Source organism: Anser brachyrhynchus (genome assembly GCF_964034855.1).
Source record: "Anser brachyrhynchus genome assembly, chromosome: 7".
Classification (NCBI taxonomy): Eukaryota; Metazoa; Chordata; class Aves; order Anseriformes; family Anatidae; genus Anser; species Anser brachyrhynchus.
Window position 1 is genome coordinate 13,818,521 of NC_137701.1, and position 18,800 is coordinate 13,837,320.

Genomic DNA, 18,800 nt, shown 5'->3' on the forward strand with positions numbered 1-18,800 from the left:
TTAATATATATATATATATATATTTTAAATAAAAATGTACATAAGGGGAACCTAGTGTGGTCTGTAGGTACATTAGCCCCCATATTTCGTATTAATGCTAGTTTTGCCAGAACAGTAGATTGGTCTCTCTTACACTGCTTTGCTTTCACAAACTTTAAGTTTTTTCCTTCCTATCACATTTGCACAACCCACACTGCTGGTCCTGCAGTCTCTTCTGCCAAATGTGGCTGGACTTGATGATCTCAAAGGTCTTTTCCAACCTAAATGACTCTATGATTCTGTGACTCTATAGGCTCACAGGGAAGACAGACAAAAAGCAGGAGAATTGTACAGCCATCATAATTCCCACTGATGGATGCCCAAGTATTGTCTCCTTAGAAAACACTTCTCCCCTTCTATTTGGCCCAAATATCCTCTCCCTCCTCCCACAATCTCCTATTCTCATCCGTTCAGGAGAGTACAGTCCGTTAGTACAGTTTCCCACAAAAAAGCACAAACAAGCAACATCTGAGACACTTTGCAGTTACGCTGCCACTGATTAAATACATGGTGTTTTCCCTCTATAACACACAGATAATTTCAGCAAGTGATTTTTTTTTGCTAGAACTGCTGAAGTGTACTGTTACATTCACACTCAAAGTGGGTGATTCTTCTCTGCCTCCCCAGAATCTCCCTATCTTAAACAGATGCTTTCTTTCATCACCTCTACCCTAACCAGTGCAATCCACGCCACAAGCAATCCTCCTAGATATTCACATCTGTTCTACTATGTTTCCAGAGCAGAGGGGGAACCTCTGCTTGGGCAGTGTATAACACACTGCAGCAGAAAATGGCCAGCATGTCACGAACCTTTGAACAGTGCAGCGCTTAAAGCTTCTCCACACGAGATGAAGAAGGGCTGGTGCCATGCTTCTTCCTATGCTCAACACTGAAGTCAAGTAATGTTATACTACTACAACCTGTATGATGGTCCCAAAAGGGAAAGCTAGATGAACTATTAGACATGATTATGAAGTACTGTAAACACTGTGTTAATTCCACACAATAAGTGCCTTCATTTCCAATGAAGACATTCTAGATTTTACCCCTTTATGGATCTCTGTGAAGAAGAGCATGAGATAAATGCAAGTATAAACTGCAATGTAACTTTATATTTGTTTTATATTAATTGCATATATATGTATGTACACACACATCCATGTTTAAAAGCTTGCGATGCTAAATATTAGAGAAAGAACCAACCAATGCATAGAAATTATTTTTCTCTTGCAATGCAGCTAATTATCATCAGGTGAAATGCAAAGATTCTTTTCATTAGCTTATACCCTTCTGGAATGGTGATTTTAGTCTAAAAAGCAATGACAGGCTCTGTTTTGAGGGTATAAGGGCTACTTTGCTCCTCAGACTTTATTCTGTGTAAGCATCCAAAAGGAAACCATCTGGTCTGAAAGATGGCTATGCTATCAATTACCTGTGAGGGTGCATTTTCAAGTGAAATGATATCCTTTCAAGGTTTGGCTAGTTTGTTGACAACTTTACCAGTGGAGAATTTTCTTTTAGGTTTCGTCAGTGTGTAAAATTGCAAGACTGAGTATTTGTGAAATAACAAAATTTAAAGGGTCAAACAGGAAAGAGAAAGGCAAGCTGGCTAGAAACTGTACTATAAATTGCATACATTGTTCTGCCAGACATCACCACCTGGGAGTTATTTAAATCTCTAGATAAGTAAAGAGAAAACACCAGTAGAGAAAGAGATGTCACAGATAAATGTGTGGTGTGCAAAAGTCAATAGGACACATGGGTGAAGTAACAGGGAAAAAGCAGAAATACGGATTCTGCTCCTACTTGCAGCACAGCAAACTACTCAGACACAATGAGCACGAGTAGCAGTGCAGCCTATGGGTGCAGCAGTACAGAGTTAGTCCCTCTCTTCAAAACACAACCAGCCTTGGCTCTGGGATCTGCAGTAACAGCTGACTGATGTCAGGTAAAAGAGTATTGCATCCATAGTATTGACAGCTGATGTCACGACATCTCTGCTCTTCTCTTCCCAAGGACTGGGGAGGCAAAGTATGATGGATGAGTACAGCTGGTTTAGCAGGGCTAGGTAACACTTTCAGAAAAAAAAAAAAGGCAAGTTTGAGATCAGGAGTCAACTTTGCATGATCCCCAGGGTGCCATACGTGACTGCTGGGAATTCTCCATTGTTGCTAATATACAGACAACATAGCAGTGAATACCTGCCTCTACTAGTAAAATAAATACGGCCTCCTGGCATGAAGGTAGAAGGATTCCTGGAAAGTGTTCAGCTGAGAGGAAGCAGCCAGTTCTCAAGGTGTGTTTCTGATCTCTCCCAACTTCTGCCAGCGTTAAGCCCATTTCAAAACACATTTCTCAGTTTGGGCTTGGGCCTCCCATTTAATATGTGATTGATTTTACATCTTTACAAAACATTGTCATGAGGCTAGTTTCCTGGACAGATAATTGCTGCATTCCTTCAGTTCCTCCAGTTAGAATAAACTTTTTCAAACTTACAGTAATTCTGATCTCTTTTGGGGTTGTTTGTCACCATGCAACACAGTATTCAAAACATATCCACAGCCAAACGCTTCCATCTGAAATGAGTAACCTGATTTTTAGCTAATATTTGTATTCCTACGCTCCACACATCTAAGGAATTCCATTAAAACTGATTGATATTATTGCCATCCTGTTCACCACCAACTGTACGCTCCAGCTGTAGCTCAGTTCCTCCAAAGAAGGGTGAAAACAACAAGCGTAAATATCAGTTGCAAGCATTTAAAGGAGCCAGGAAACTGATAACTACCTCTACTGACTGATATATGTCTATACTTGCAGCTATTAGTTACAGCTGTTCCTGATTCTTATGTCCCGGAAGAACTGTATTGCTGCCATCTCCTCTGAGAAGTCCTGAACAAGACATCTGCATCTTGATAAATTCCATTAAATCTTCTGTGATCTACCAAGCATTTTACCTGAGACCTTGCTGCAGACATACACATAGCTTCATGCCAGGATTAACCATTCACTCCACCCAGATCTTGCAAGTATGAAGGAAAGGTTCTGCCTGAAGATCTCTTCCTTTGAGCACAGTTGGCTATGTAACTCAGAACTGTCCCCAGAATATGAAGCTACATCTGGCTTTAGGGCTTTGAAACAAAAACACTGCAGCCACCTAAGATGCTGACCTCATGTGATTGTACTGTTCAGGCTCTAAAATGTTCAAAGAATTGCACGCTTTGTGCTTACAAGCTTTATGCTGGATTGGTTACTTTTGATTCATGACACTGTCTTTATAAGAATCAGATTTAATCTCTACTTTTGCAGCCAGAATAACTCAGGGAAAAACATATCATCAGTTCAGTTGTGTGTTCATGGCTGATTTGGATCAAATGTGTACTCTTAGGTGCGGAGTAAGCAAAACAGCAAAAATTACCATATTCCCACCCTAGCAATGTCCTCGAGTTCCCAAGGACTGAGGTGAGCTTATTGCCCATGCTCATGCAGAGCCTCTCCCATGAGCTTTTCTGCCATTCTACCACAGGCTTTGTGCCACCAGCTATTGTTCACTATGAAATGTGGGCTCCCAGCAAGACCGTTTGGGCTGATCATCTTGAACGTGTCCCGTCCCCCACCACAAGTACCCTATTCAACCCGTACACCAGATCTGGTCCGTACAGCAGCCAGCACTGACCTTCGCAGCGTGATGAGACACGGCACCCACACAGCAGGCAGGAAACACAGACTCCTGGTCTGACACCAACTTTGCAGATCACCTTGGGGAAGCCACGTCGTTCCTCCTTGCTCAAGTTTTCCCAGCTGTAAGATATGGATAAAAATGTTCTTTGAAGTCTATCCAGATCCTTTGATAAAGGACAAAGATTTTAAAACATTATTCTTGACTGCACACTCTTCAGGACACGAATTGCGTCTTTGGCATGGGAAATCCTCTAGCACACCGCAAGTGCTAGCACTGCCCCAAAGAGAAAACAACAAAACTCTGCATCAGCTTATCATTACAGGCACTGGAAAAATACACTTCGGTTGCTGATACACTCTCAGATTTTGGCAAGTCTGTGTGTTATTTCTGAACACAGTCGCAAATTGCTTTGAGTTCAAAGAATTATTCAGCACTGCTCAGGGTTATCTAGGAGGCAAGCCAACCTCCGGCTGTATCACCCCCTGTCCTTGGGAGTATTTCTCTGGTTTGATCTGAAGCTGAGTGGATTGTGAAGACACACAGCTGGGTTTCTGGACATCATCTAGTATTCCACAAGCTCTGATCAATGTATTTTACTTGCCAAGGAGAGTTTTAATTTTCTTATTTAGAAGAATGAATTCATGTCATGAGTATTTACATTGGCTCTGGGCAATCATTTTTTTTTGTTCTCCTCTGTTCCCTTAAAGATCATATAATAATCGTTCTAAAGCACTGATGGTCGACGGAGCATGCACAGCCCCAGCTCAGAGCAGGGAGGGTCCTTCTTATGTCACTGCTGTCAACTTAGGACAAAAACTGCGATGAATAGGAAAAAATAAATAAATCTTTTGTTTTCAAAGCTAAATAGCCAAAAATGCAGCTAGAAAAGTTCCATAAAGGTTTAGGTTTCAGCAACTTATAGCAGAAACAAAGCTGATTCCTCCTCTTGCTGTGCCCCCTGACCTCAGAGTTTTATATGTCACTGCCTAGAAGGCCTCTAGTCACGGCAGCCTCTGTGCACGGCTTTCCCAGGACTTTCAGGGTTTTCCTCAGGGGATGCTTGAGTTGGGGAAAAAAGGGCTTTAGCACCAGCCTTCGATTTAAAATAGCAGGGGGAGTTTACTAATTAATATTCATGAGGAGGGAACAGTCTGCTTTTTGTTACCGCTGCCGTTTCCCATGCAAGGTGGGTTGAGAGGGAGGAATACATTACGAAACATATCCTACTGTCACAAGTGCCACCACCTTTAGAGATACAGAAAATCAGGAGCCTAAGCGGAGCTCAAATGGTAAATATTTAACAGGGAGAGGACTTGCCTCCACTTTCTGCCTGTATATATTAAACTCATTATTTCATTTTAACAAGGGAACTGTGTTTTCCTGAGCTCTCTATCCCCACCCCCGCCCCCCGTTTAAATTCTGGGCCTAAGTGGGTAGTTCCCAATGTGCTATAAATCCCCTCCACCCCTAACACAATCGCATGTATTGCTCTGTTTGCTTGATTTTCAAAGTCACTGCTAACTCTCCTTCTCTAGCTGGAAATGTTACTGCTATTCACTGGGGCACAATGAAAAGCAGACTGCTTCCCTCACACTTGTACCAAGAAAATTCAGGGATAAATCAGTCATTTTCATACCAGTGTAAAGCTGCTATACCAAACAAGTGTGAATGCGGCAAAGCTTTTCCAGTGCAGCTCCAGATCCGGGGTTCCTGTGGTCTGTGGGCATTCAGCTCAAAATATTCTGCCTCTCACTTCCAAAAGCACAGAGCGTGGTTCCCCCCCCCCCCCCGACTTCCTCATTCCTTCTGGCATCCAAACGGGTATCTGAGTTCAGGGATCCCAGAACCAGAAGCGATTTCTGGAAATTACACTTAAGGGTCCAAAACCTCTCCTGTGAGGATGAGCAAAGGACTCCTTAAATTCTGTGCAATCACTGGGAAAATACACCGGTTCATTTGGCAAAGTCAGCTGTTATTTAATAATGCCTTAGAGATAAGAGAGAGCTGCTAAGAGCTGCATTACCCACCTCCATCTCTGACACCAGCAGTGGATTCAGAGAGGAACTGAGAGACCGCTCCAACATACGTGGAGCACCAAATTGATGTAAGCACTCATGACCCTATAATAGCAAGGTAGGAGCGAAGTAGCTGAGGAGACACCAAATTGATGTGAGCACTCATGACCCTCTAATAGCAAGGCAGGAGCGAAGTAGCTGAGGAGACACCCAAAAGAATTACCATTTGACATCTGTGCTGAGTGGAACAAACTGCGCTGGCAGAACCACGCTCCTGTTGACACCTTTTCTTCTTACCTCCTCAGAACACCAGAGTCTTGGTGGACCAAAAACGGAAAAGCAGGTGGTCTGTGAAGGAACCCACCTATCAGGGAGGGCAACAAGGGCTTTGCTCTGCTGGCAGGGCCTGGGGCCAGTCTGGGGCTGCATGCACTGTGATCCCAGCCCAACCTCACTATGTTGACAGATGTCCTTAGACTAACAGCAGTTGAATGGATTGGTACAGCCAGCTTCACCTGGGGGAGGAGGGAAGAAGGGAGGGATGGCACAAGGAAGGACAGAAGAAAGAAACAGCTGGTCTCACTCACAGCAGCTGTCCCTTCCCCAAAGGCCCTGCACCATTGCAGTATCCCTCTATTCCTACAAGATCAAGCTAGGAACGTTTGCCAGTGGAAACATCCTGGGTCCGCACTTTTACAGAGGCAAAACCACAAGGTAGCTGTACCAACTGAAGTAGTTTCGCTTGCGTAGTGCCTGCTCCTTGCAAACAGAAACATGCTACTTCGGCACAGGACATCTACTACTGGGAGAAGATTCACTTCCACTGCTAGGGTAACAAAACTGCTGTAGTAGTGCAGATAAAGAAGATGACGGGGTGACTCCCAGCCACTCCAGCAGTGCATCAGGGTGGAGGCACTGCCTGTTGCAGAAAGGTTCGTGGTTAGGTGCTTACACGGCAGCTCTGCAGATGCTGCTCAGTTTGGCTGTCTCCTAAAAATTGCTCATAGCTGTGTATCACAGCTAGACCACAAAGCTGTGACTGCTGAAACCAGAGAGGCGAGGTTAAGGTTTGGCTTCAGGATGGCATGAAGCATGAGCAGACACTGCATGGAGATATGAGTAGGTGGTCTCACTGCGTTAGCCAAGGCAAAGGGAAAGCTGAGGCTTTCTGAACATGGCCGAGCAGAGGAGGGTAGCGTGCCCCTCGTGCCACCTCCCTCACCTAGGCTGTGGCATGCTCTCAGCCCACACAGAGCAGGCTTCGCTGGAGCTCTGGCTTTGAAGAAGTATGCCTGACTCCGAGCCGATTGTGAATGCAGAGCATGACCCATTTTAAACAGGTAGGCCAAGAAAACCTCCATCTCTCTGCCTTTAGGGACCTGTTTCAGAATACAGAAGACTTACCTTGAAAATATTTTCCATACTGTTTGATGTTGTGGAACCGTCAGTGGGAACACTGAGAGCATTAGAAGCCTGGGTGGCTTATTGATTTGTTCTAGTTTTATTAAATTGGCTAAAGTTCATTCACTAGTCTTCCTTCCCTGAACTCAAATACCTATTCTGAATGCTGTCTTGAGAGGGGCAAACAGGAAAGAAAAAAAAAATGACTTGAAAGTTGAAAAATTATCTGAAGAAACCTGTGATGTGAAAATGGACTTCATAAAAAGTATATACTATTTGTATCACTAACATAGTCTTTTGGGTTCAATATTTCTGGCTACTAAAATTCTAGAAAAAACTGTTTGCATGTGTCTGATATTCCTCATGAACGTGTGTGTGTGTACAGAGGAATAAAGACTCAAAGAGAAAAAGCCTCCCAACTACATTAATTTTTCTTTTGTCAACCAAAGACATGAATGAAAACTTAAGACTACTGCCCTTTCTGTGAGCAAGAAAGATGAGAATTACATTCCTGGTAACCTATACCCATGAAGTAATGACAGACAAATTAAATGGCTGAGGTCACACAAGACCAGTCCAGACCTTTCCCCTTCCCCCAACAGTAAGATTAGACACCCTGGGAGATTTCCAAGGAACTTTACAAATTGAAGTAGAAGTTGTGAAAATCACCAGTATTCAGCATCCCAGAGAAGGAAGCCAGGGTGCAAACTGCTCAGGTCTGACTGAAGAAGTGCAGAGGAAGACGAGGGGCAGCGCTGGCACTGTCAGGTCCTGGGGTATCTCCCGGTGCAGGTGGGAACTGCTGCCAAATGGGCTTGGGTCAGGCTGCAGAAAACAGGAGACTGGGGTATAACACATAAATGTCTCCTTGGATCTAATTCCAGATTTATCCACACTGATGTGATGCAGAGATAAAACTTCACAGAAGTCAAAAGAGCTACATCTGTGCAGACAGGTGTGAGACCTGAATCTAATCCCTCTCTTTGCTTCTTCTATTACTGAAACATGAATTCATTTCCATGTTACTAATCCTGATACTTAACTTTTGTTATGGTATCATTTAGCAATCAGGAGAGATTTGGAGACTTCTTTTCTCAAAAAACAAACAAACAAACAAAAAAAAAAACAGCCTTTCTCCACCACCTCTGTTTCCTAGGAAAATCACCACAGATTTCATGTGCTGCAGCTTTACATTTTTTTCTCTGAAAAATACTGATAAAACAGCTTACTTCCCCACAGCAGATCATTTAAAGGCACAAGTAGGTTAAAATTCGTAATTCTTCCTGCTGTCTAATTCTGGATATATTATAAGATGCATTTGTACTTGAATGAAATCTTTTTAAAAAATCATTAATTGAAGCTGTCTGGCTCTGTCATTCTGCCCTCCCATTCTCCACCCAATGAATCAGTAAATTGTAACAAGAGAATCTGGCCAAACAAGTTCCTAATTCAAACGCCATCTTATGGACAAAGAAGTCTTTGAAAATAGTATCCGTCATCTGGCTCCTTGCGATGGAGCGGAAAGTTGTGTTTTTACTTTTCATGGAATTCATCTCTGCCTTCAGCACTGTCAAATGTCGAGTGCGGTACAGTACGAGAGGGGAATTCAGTGAAAGGAGAGAGCAGGGGGAGGCCTCTGCTAAGGCAGCCCGGGGCAAGCAATTTCCTGCCAGTTAACACACGGCTACTGATAATATTTCTCCCACGAAAAGAGATCCAAATAGGGAGAAATTTTATACCAATTGATTCCAGGTTACCGATAGAGCTTCCTTTTCTAAGTCCTAGTCTTCTGCTCACTGAAATAAGCGGTAGGGGGTCTTGGAGTGCACGAGGCAAGCTTTTCTGATCACCGAAATGCAATGACTGGCAGAAGAGTCCCACGTCCTGACAGAGTGAGACTGCAGCAGCATCAGCCTCTGACGCTGAGCGTGCAACTCGTCACGGCTACGTCTGTGCAGGCGTCACTGAGCGGTACTTCTCCCTGCAAGCTGCATCTGCACTCACAGCCAACGCTGCACAGTTCAGTCACTCATCTGGGGGAAGCGGATTCAGAGTTAAGCACTGTTCTATCCACGGTAGTAAGATAGACAAACAAATAACATCATTCCAACTGCTAGAAATCTATAAAACTGATTTCAAATGTGTCTAATAAATTTGTTATAAAGCAACTTACTCCTTGCATGTGTGGTATGTTCAGGTTTTTTGCTTCTACTTTTTTCCTGCTGGAGTACCTGAGAGAAACAAGAGCCTGAGGGAACTGGAATAAAAGACATTTGTTCTAAGTATAAATGCACGGGGCCTTCTGTGTGAGGAGACCGGAGCCTTTGCCTTTACTCTCCTGCATCGTGTAGCCTCTTTGAGGAGGCTGGTGGGAAGAGGTTAAAGGTTGCCTAGAGCTGCCAGTAAGAGTGAAAAATGGTGGACAGTGCCCCTGTTCTTGACTGCAAGTTCCTTTATTTCCTTTTGTCATGGCAATACCTTCCCAGGGAAGGCCTGAATGTTGCAAATTAGTGTTCCAACTTATCTTTCTAATTACCTCTTCAGGTGTAACAGTGAGACAGCTGCTTGCGTGAACAAAAGAAACTGCTCAGTAGTGCCTGTGCATCAGCATCCGTCACAAACATACTTAAGCTTATAAAGTATCTGGTTGTTATTAAAAAAAAAAAATCAGTCACTGAATTTCCCCCGTTTCTTGGTGAAGTAAAGACCTTGCCCTGACAACTTCAGACCGGTACAAAAAGTCCTGGGAAGAGATCTCACCTTATAGTAACATTTCTGAAGATGGTACAATTAGGAGAACAGCTGATAAAATCAGATGTATGAGCTGAGCTTGAAGAAACAGGAAGTGTGCATTACTAAAAATGAGACAGACGGAACTAAATGCCTGATTTCAGGGAGGGGAGGCTAACTTCTGCCAGAGGTGCCTGAAATAAGAGCTGCAGCTTTTATTTCCCACCACGTTTCTCAGGCACAAAAGAGAACTCCCTCTGATGGGAAAGGATGCAAAGGGAAACAACCTGATTTTGGTGACCACGCACAAAAAGGGTCGAAGGAAAAACGTTCAGTCCTTGTGCTCGTTCAGAATAGAAGCCCGAGAAACCTGAAACGAATTCCCAGCCATGCCGTCATCTGTCACGCACTCAGGCTGCCTATGAGAACCTGGCTTTTCTTGGGAAAGGGGGTGCTGCCGTGAAGACTCCTTCCACGTGTAAAGAAGCTGTGGCGTTCTGCAAGAATTTTCACCAATAAAGAACTGAAGCGACTCAAAAGACAAGACAAAAGATAATAGACCATTGTTCGGGACTGTGTTTGTAATCATAGACAATACACCTTGAGGCAGGATACCAAACCCATCCTGACAGATGATGGTCCAGGAAGAGAGATTAGGTTAACCCAGCCAAGGCTGACCTAAGCAAGCTGGTAAATCCAGCAGGCACTCGAACCAAGGCATGAGAATCTGATGCAAAGCCTACTGTAGTGGAAATATCTTGCATGGAACACCATTAGAGCAGACTGAGCTCTTAGTAACAACAAAAATGCACACACACGCACAGATACATGCCTTTACGTGGGATTTGTGGCTGGACAAAGGCCGTTGTGAAGCCACACGCAGGTATGGAACGTGAGCTGCAGCAAGGTGAGAGAGCTCAGCACAGTGGATAAAGGGCTGTCTAGGTAAAATTGGAATTGTTGAGTATCTGGATCTAGCTAGAAATGCTGACTCATTAAAAATTAGCCCTCAAGCTTTTTTGTGAATCTGGCTATGAAAATGTATGAATTTTCATTTTCAGCACTGAATGGAAAATCCTGTCACTAAGAAACTGGTTTCAGAAATATAAAACCTGAAATAGTACATTTAAAAAAAAAAAGAATAATAATAATAAAAAAGAATTAAAAAAAAAAGAACTAACCAAAACAGCTTTTACATTTAGGTAACAGATACAGGGAAAACATCTATTTCTTTACTTTATTTGCATTCCAGTGGGTGTTCCTACATCAGCGTTGTGGTCCAGAGCAGTAGTAAAGGCTTGAAGCAAATACAAGTTTCCTGAGTACCCACACTTAGTAGGAACTGGTTTGCTTTGCAGAGTGGTTTTGGTGTGCACCAGCTCGATTCCTTCTGGCTGCTAAGCCAGAACTGCTGTGGATACAAGCTAATGAGCTCCACTCCGTAACTGGTTTGAGTCAATGCCTGGTCCTTTGGGCAGCTTCAAAACACATCTTCGGGGTTTAAGCCATTCATGTGAGCATCTAGTCCAAAGTTAAACTCCCAAACCATCAACAGTGCATGTATAGGGGTCTCAGCACCAAGTAGCTTCAATCTACCAATCCACCCACGTCGCAAAAATTACTTTAGACGCTGTCTAACTGACTCAAAATATGCCAAGTGTTTATTATTCCCTAATGAAGGGCTGCAGATATGTGATTCCAGCTCAGAGCAAATGATCACAGCCAAACTATACTAAATAAATCAGTGTTTATGCCAAGTCACAGGGAACAGTGCAGCAGATTAGGCACTCATTAGAGATTAATCTCCAAGCTATGGACTGAACAAAGAACAGATGTGATACAAAAGTTTTCACTTAAACCCACAAGGTTCTGGTCATATTATGACAACGGCTAATGCATTCTTCGTGGCTTTTTATGTTTAGCTTATCCTGAATAATGTTAGTAAAATTACAGCTTCCCTGTGTGTTCCCTGTTTGTTTGATGGTTGAACATTATCGTCTTGCCACAGAATAAGAAGGAAAAGGTAAAATTCAAAGTGCTTTCAAAAGTTCATTTCAAAATCACCCACGGAGAGCTCTTTGATGGGCGCTGGTGTTGCGGCATCAGAAGTAATTCAGACACCTGATCGAGTTCATTCAAGTCCATGCTCAGATAAAGAAGTTGTTTTTCCTCTCCCTCTCACACCCTAGACTTAAAGTCACTTGTCAATGTCAGACCTTACAGATTAAAAGTAAAAGCCTCTGCATCAGAAACAGACTGTTTTTCTAGAAGGCAGAGAACGTTTTTCAACTATTACATATAAGGGATAAGAAAGACATCCTGAAAGATTCAGACAGCTTCAGACATTAATAGAAAATACTGCAAATATTTCTTCAGCTAATACGTCGCTTTTCATCATACGCTTGCTATATTGTATGTTTATACAGCTCAAGCATATATGGTCACATCGTAAGAACAGAGCTGATGCTCACACTTGGAATTTTCTTTCCTCTCTTGTGTATAAGATTTTCCCACTTGCTAAAAGCTAAATTCTACTGAAGATGACCTATATTTACTGCACCATTACGTGGTATCTTCCCTAGCAGGCTGCTCTCAGGAGGCTGGGATGTTACATACCACAGATGGAGATACACACAGGTTTATATTCTAGATTTCAGCAGATTCATTTCAGTGACACAGGGCAACAGAACGGCAGCCAGGTAAGAATCCCATTAAAAGTAAATTACTTGAAGGAGAAAAGGGAATCCTGCTTTTCCTGGCAGTTTCAGGATATGACCCTATTAAGCTATATAAAGTCACTTAAATTAAGTGCGACTCGTATATTAATGTCTTGATACTAAAGGGCCTTGCCCTGTTTAGCACAGAAAAGCTGTACATCCAGGTGATTTTAACTAGGGCAGCAGGCGCTTTGCATGTAGTGGGCTCATCCTGGGACCGGCAAGACCATGTGAAAATGGACTTCTGGAGACAAAATGAAACTTTTACACCAGGAACTGCCCTCCCCATGTAAGGTAATTAAAGTAGGTACATTCTGAATACCAATTTTACGGAATGATGCAGGTCTTGCCTTGTTCCAATTCCATGTACTTCGATAAGAGGGTGGGGATCTGACTACACATGTTGGCTACTATAGGGCATCTGCAGTGAACTGCTGCTCCATCTCTTCCAGTCCCCAATTACCTCCACCCTGCTTACAGAGAGGAAAAATTGAGAAATAAAAGGCCCCGTTTCCATTGCCTTAATGTAATTACTAAGCAGCAGGTTCATGAGCTAAGAGGAGCCATCTGCCAGGGAAGCAAAGCAGAGGGTGGGTGAATGAGACAGGTACAAAATGAGGCCAGACAAAAATTCCCCAGAAAGTAATATTTAAACCCAAAGGCAGCAGTGCAGGGAGATTAAGTGAAACAGGGAAGACAAAATGCTTTTTCCAGCCTGGCTTATGACTAATCTGAGTCTTGAAATACGCCTTTTGCCTGTCTTTGAGAGACCAAGGCACTGCGTGCCTCAGGGCCGTGCTGCCCACCACCACGTGAGGGGTCCAGGTGAGAGGCCCCTTTGCAGCACTCCGTCAGGGTGGCAGCCAGGGCTCCCCAGCTCTTCTCACCCTGGCTCCAGGCAGCAGCCACGAAGTCCTGGCCTGGCTGGCAGATCCATAGGTGTTCATCCAAGTCACCGTGTTAACACAAAGCCCCAGCTGCAGTCTGCAGTTCTAATGTGGGAGAGTAGTGACTTCCACAACAATTTAAAACAGGGAATTCTTCTTTGGCACATCTCCCAGTAGTTTTTTAAATTTGGGTGGGCTTGTAATGGTGCAGCTTACCTGGGGGGACACAAACCGCTAGCAGGGCATTCTGGTCCTGGGATGGGCTCTACCCCTCCTAGACAGCAGCTAGGGCTTCGGGGAGCCTGTAGTAAGGCACCCACCTCCAGGCAGACTAATTGCCATGCAGGGCCCGCAGGCTAGATGCAGGTAGAGAGGGAGCTGAAACCACTGATTTTCTTGGATTGTTCCATTTGCAATTTCAGCAGCTGTTCCATAGCTCAAGCAGATCTCCTTTGGTGCCTTCCAACCAAACGGCTGCGAGCCCTAGCTGGGAGCCCAGGACAGCCAACAGCTTTTTTTTACATCCTTCTTGTTTGGGAAAGTTTGAGAGCAGGATGGTTGGCCTCATCTGATCTCCTGGCTACATGGGATGGGCTGTGTTCAGTGAGAGAATTCAGATTATCCCAGATATAAAGGCAGAATTGAATGCAAAGACATCAAACTGCTACACACAGACTTGCCACTAAGCACACATGATGAATTAAGAGAAGATTAGAAACTGGGAAAGGAGACAATGTGGAGTGGAACGAGTACTTCAAATGTTGATCCTGTGGAGAACTTCACACTAATTACTTTTGAGAAACACTGGGAATGAAAGGCTGCCTCAATATGCTAACATTACTCACAGCAACGTGTGGTTTTAGATGCCACACCATTCATCTTCTGCCTGATCTCTCCACATCTTGCAGACATCCAGCGGACAGATTAGAGCACGGCTAACACGTCTGGGTTTAATTGGGCATGCCCTCTTATGCCCACAGATTTTGTCTGGGAGGAAGGGATAATCGCAGGACTTTCTTTACCTTTGTGTGGGATTTCTGGGAGTCCAGTGGCCCAGCTGGAAGTACTGTGTGGCAGCAACCCCCAGGCTACTCCATGTCCAGAATCCCCAGACATTTCTATAGCATCTGTACTGATCAGCTGCAATCTGCAAGTGAGTCCAACACTTCCGAGAAGTGTCAAAGGGGCTGATGGTACACGTTGGAATCAGCTGTGAAGCCAGGGCAGAGTAAATTCAACATTTCCCGAAGCACTAGGTTTGCGGTGCACGTGCAGACCATCTGTACAATGCACAGATGATCTTCCAGCATCACCTTGCTATGTTTTTTTCTCCACAATAGCTTTGCGAACATTTCTGCCCACAGTTCTCCAGAAAGAAGTATGGCAGCTATGGTAAAAAAAAAAGAGCCCAAGGAAAAAGATCTGATACAAACCCTGACCACCATTTCTGCTGTAATTAGCAAGGTATTTCTGAACCTGGCTCTGATCAGCTGCAATGTTACCAAACATGGACCCAGCAGGGTTAGAAGTCCCAGTCTAGAGATCCCATGCTGGCACCATGCAACTGAGCTGTTGGTATGAAGAGAGAAAAAATATCCTGTGAATGTGTCTGAGGGGGTGGGGGTGTTCAGCTGCTGGATAGGAACAGAAAGGAAAGGTTATTAAGTTTTCCTTTCACTAGAAAGTAAAATGTGACAGAATCTGACTTCTGGTGGACATCAGGGTGAAAAGGAAGATGCAGCTAAACCTTTCTAGCCTCTTCCTTGCTTCTGAAATAACTCAAAAAACTATTTAGAGAGAAAAAGAACTACAGTACTTTTAATCATCACCAGCAGGTCTTTAACCTCACAGGAAACAGAAAAGGAAGGACAGACTGTAAAATATCCAGACAGACTAAAGGTCATTCTTCTTTCCCTTGGGATGAAACATTGCAAGTCGCCTTCAGGACAAATATGCATCTGCTATATACACTCTGTCACACAGAACATCCACATCTCTTCACTGTCACTCGATAGTGGCACACCAAGTTTACATTTCAAAATGGAGATAGGCATGGCAAAGGTGAGCGAGCTACAAGGTAGACATAGAAAAAAAACAAGGCACTTCCTCCCAGTAACAGAAGGATCAACCCAAGTCAGATATATTTAGCGGACACATAGTTAAAATAAAGTGCACTCTATCAGAAAGTTTTCCTGTGAAGCTTGTGTTAGAGATGGGAATTTGGACTGATGAAGCAGCCCAGTGCTCTAAGAGCAGAAAATGCTTCCTAGATATCTTCAGCTCTTCCCCTCGCCGGTTTTGGGCAGTTCACAAAGCCTGAGGGGCAGACAAAACCAGCACAGAGCTAACTGGGCCAGCTGGGGTGGAAACAGGAGGCTGAGGGTCAACCAAGTATTTGCCAGCCCTGCCACATCTCTTTGCTGGGGCAAACTTCTCTGACCCACTCTCCTCTGTGCTACTCTGCCGCCTTTCCCAGGCCACCGAGCCACCTGGGGAACCCACTTTTCATAGCTTGGAGCATGAAAAAGGGAGATTTTCATTTCCAGCTCTTTGAGCCTCCAGAAAAAGGGTGGAGATGGGCCTTCCAGCAACACACTGCTGCTGCTAATGAGAAGGCAGAGGGGGAGCTGTGGGCAGGAGGGAGGAGGCTGAACACACGCTGAACACTCGGATGCTTCTTGCTGCAGTGCCTCAGGATCTGCTGCTCGCTCTCATGTGCTGGCAAATTGCTTAAGTAGCAGGCAAAGAGAAACACCCTGCAAAGCTTTCCTTAAATGGGTTATTATCAATGAACTTACTCTTTGGTAATAACATTTAAGGGCAAAGGACAGGAAATTACTGTGTGGAAGCATGAAATGATCCAAACCAGTCAAGCACGCTGTGCTCCCTAGCGCAGGGTGAACTTTTACACCCTCCATGCCAAGCCCTGTGCAGAGGCATGCGGGGAAGCGGGCAGAATCGGCTCACACCACACACGTGCATATGGAAAAGCAATGATAAGCTCATTTCTCAAACCTGTCTAAATAATGCTCGAAATCTTTGAGTCTTGACTTAGCTTACTTGCCCGTCATACAAACATTTCAAAATAGAAAGAATCAGAAATGCCCCTTTCCTTGCCAGATGCTGGAAGCTGCACATTTCTTGCTGTTCTCCACCCAGCAGTCCTGCCACGGTCAAATGACAGGACTCACCTGCACACCAGGAGAGAAGAAAAGCGTGGGCAGGTACAAAGAGGTGAGTCAGAAGGGAACCAGCCAGGAGAGCCACTGGCAGAAGCTGACATGAGCAGCCAAGCACAGGGCCAGATGCTCCGTCACAGGCATGAATATCCTGTACAGAGGCACTGCTCTCTGCCAGCGCTCTCCCCATCCCGTGCAGTTGCAGCCACTTCTGCGAAGGGCATCCACCATCAAGGCAGCCATGTCGGGCAGTTTGGGGTCAGCTGTTCAGGTGAGCCCAAACAGCTGGGCAAAACAGCAAAACCCATTTAACACCTCACTGTCACAGAGCACAGAAGTCAACTCCCTCCTCCTGTTGCTCCCATCCTGCAGCATCACGGCTTAGGTAGGTTCATTTTCTGAGGGCTTCTTGTATGGGCTGGGCCAGGAGAAGGGAGAGATGTGGAGGGGCTGCCCTTCTGTAAGGAGCAAGGGGCTGGGGTGGCCCAGCACCCCCTGCCCCACTGCAGCCTCCCTGGGAGCCACAGGCTCAGTGGCTGCAGGGACGGTGGTGTCACAGCGCCCATCCTTTTTAAATGCTGGCACTGCTGTCCCAGCACCGGCCTTTGCTGAGAACTGGCACCGAAGTTGTTAACTCTCCCTTAGGGGAAAGCAAGATGGGATTTCACATCTTGAGGAGGCCAGGCTTTCAGCAGCCACACCACAGAAGGTGGGGAACACAAATCCCCTTAGAGCCTGAATTGCAGCCACACTGAACAGCTTGAGCTGCAGAGGGGCCAGAGGAATCTCTCACTGCTCCACACCCTGTAAATCCTTTGCTAATTGCTTTATTGCTGTTATTTGTGAAGATAAAGGAAAAGGATTAATTAACTAAGAGAAAAGAGCACACATCTCCCTTGATGGGCTTCATTAATTGATACGGGAGAGAGAAAAATCAATTAACAAATTCCTTTGCCTTCCTGATCAGTCTGGAAACAGAGCCCTGGCACTTTTTTGTTTGGGACTGTGAATGGTAAAAACGAGCCTGCTCCCCTAGCCCGCTGCGAGGGATTCATTCATCAGTTTGCAGCAAACATCCTTAAACAGGGTGGTGCAAAGGCTGTCCTTCGCAGATGCTCTGCAATTCTATGACAACGGGCAGCGACGTGACAATGTCAGCGAGGTGATGCTTCTGGGCACCAACTCTCTCATTTGGATGCTTCACGCTCAGGAGAGCTACTTGATTGCAGCGAGACAATACAGCTCTAAAAATAATTATAACACAGGCTCTGGTGTCCCCTGACACTTTAAGCTAGTACATGATTTTCTGCAACGTATGAGAAGCAGCAAAAGCAAGCATGTATAGGGAATACTATATATTGCATGGATTAGTATCATTCTTTATGTTTTCTTGAACCTTTATACAAATTCGGAGCTAGACGCAGACACAAGAATCTACCCAAGATTCCTTTCACGTGGTGTATTAGTTGAAGGAAATGAATAGTCCCCAGGGATAAGGCCTCAGAGGGAAGGAAGTGTTTGATGAATGAGGTTAGAAAGGTCTCAGTGTAGCTGTGTCATGTCTCGGTAAGGGCTTCTACAGAGAAGAATGATAGTGGTTTCCATTGCCTACACAAACAGGGGAGGATATTCAGCAGCTGTGTTGCAATGTATAAAAAACAAACAAACAACAACAACCCTCAAAAATCCAACTCACCCCATTTCTACAGTTTCATCTAAAAGCAACTGGAGTAAGCCAGATGTAATATATTCAATTGTTCAAGCACTATAAATCACTACTCTGTGCTAAAAACACAGATGGGGGGAGAGCTGTAGTTATCAGCTGGGAATTACACAATTTGAATCTGATGTCTTGGACAGCAATTCTTAAGTTTCACTGTCACCGTCTCCCAGGGATGAAATTAGTGAATAAAGGAGAAAAAGAGAGCACAGGCATTGAAACAGAGAAAAAACTGCAGAAGAGGGACAGAGCAAGCTAATAAATAAAACAAGAGCCTGAAGGGAAGAGCTGCTTTGTCAGAATATAAATATTTCCCTTCCCCTTTTATCTTTAATGTGGTGCGAGGAGCTTATTAAGGGGAAGTGTAGCTCTGTCCCTGGAGTCCATCCACATAACCATGTAGGGAGCTCAGCCCAATGCAACCAGCATA

General features: G+C 44.5%; 1 protein-coding gene across 6 annotated transcripts in view; it reads right to left on the reverse strand.

Annotated features, from left to right (window-relative positions):
* ALS2 (alsin Rho guanine nucleotide exchange factor ALS2) overlaps nucleotides 1-18,800 on the reverse strand; it is a 223,933-nt gene that overhangs the window by 115,964 nt on the left and 89,169 nt on the right. For all 6 annotated transcript variants that reach the window (XM_080600322.1, XM_080600321.1, XM_080600319.1 and 3 more), the window contains one exon: nucleotides 3,716-3,840. The gene's annotated coding sequence lies outside the window, so the exon portion shown is untranslated. The remainder of the gene's footprint in view (nucleotides 1-3,715; nucleotides 3,841-18,800) is intronic.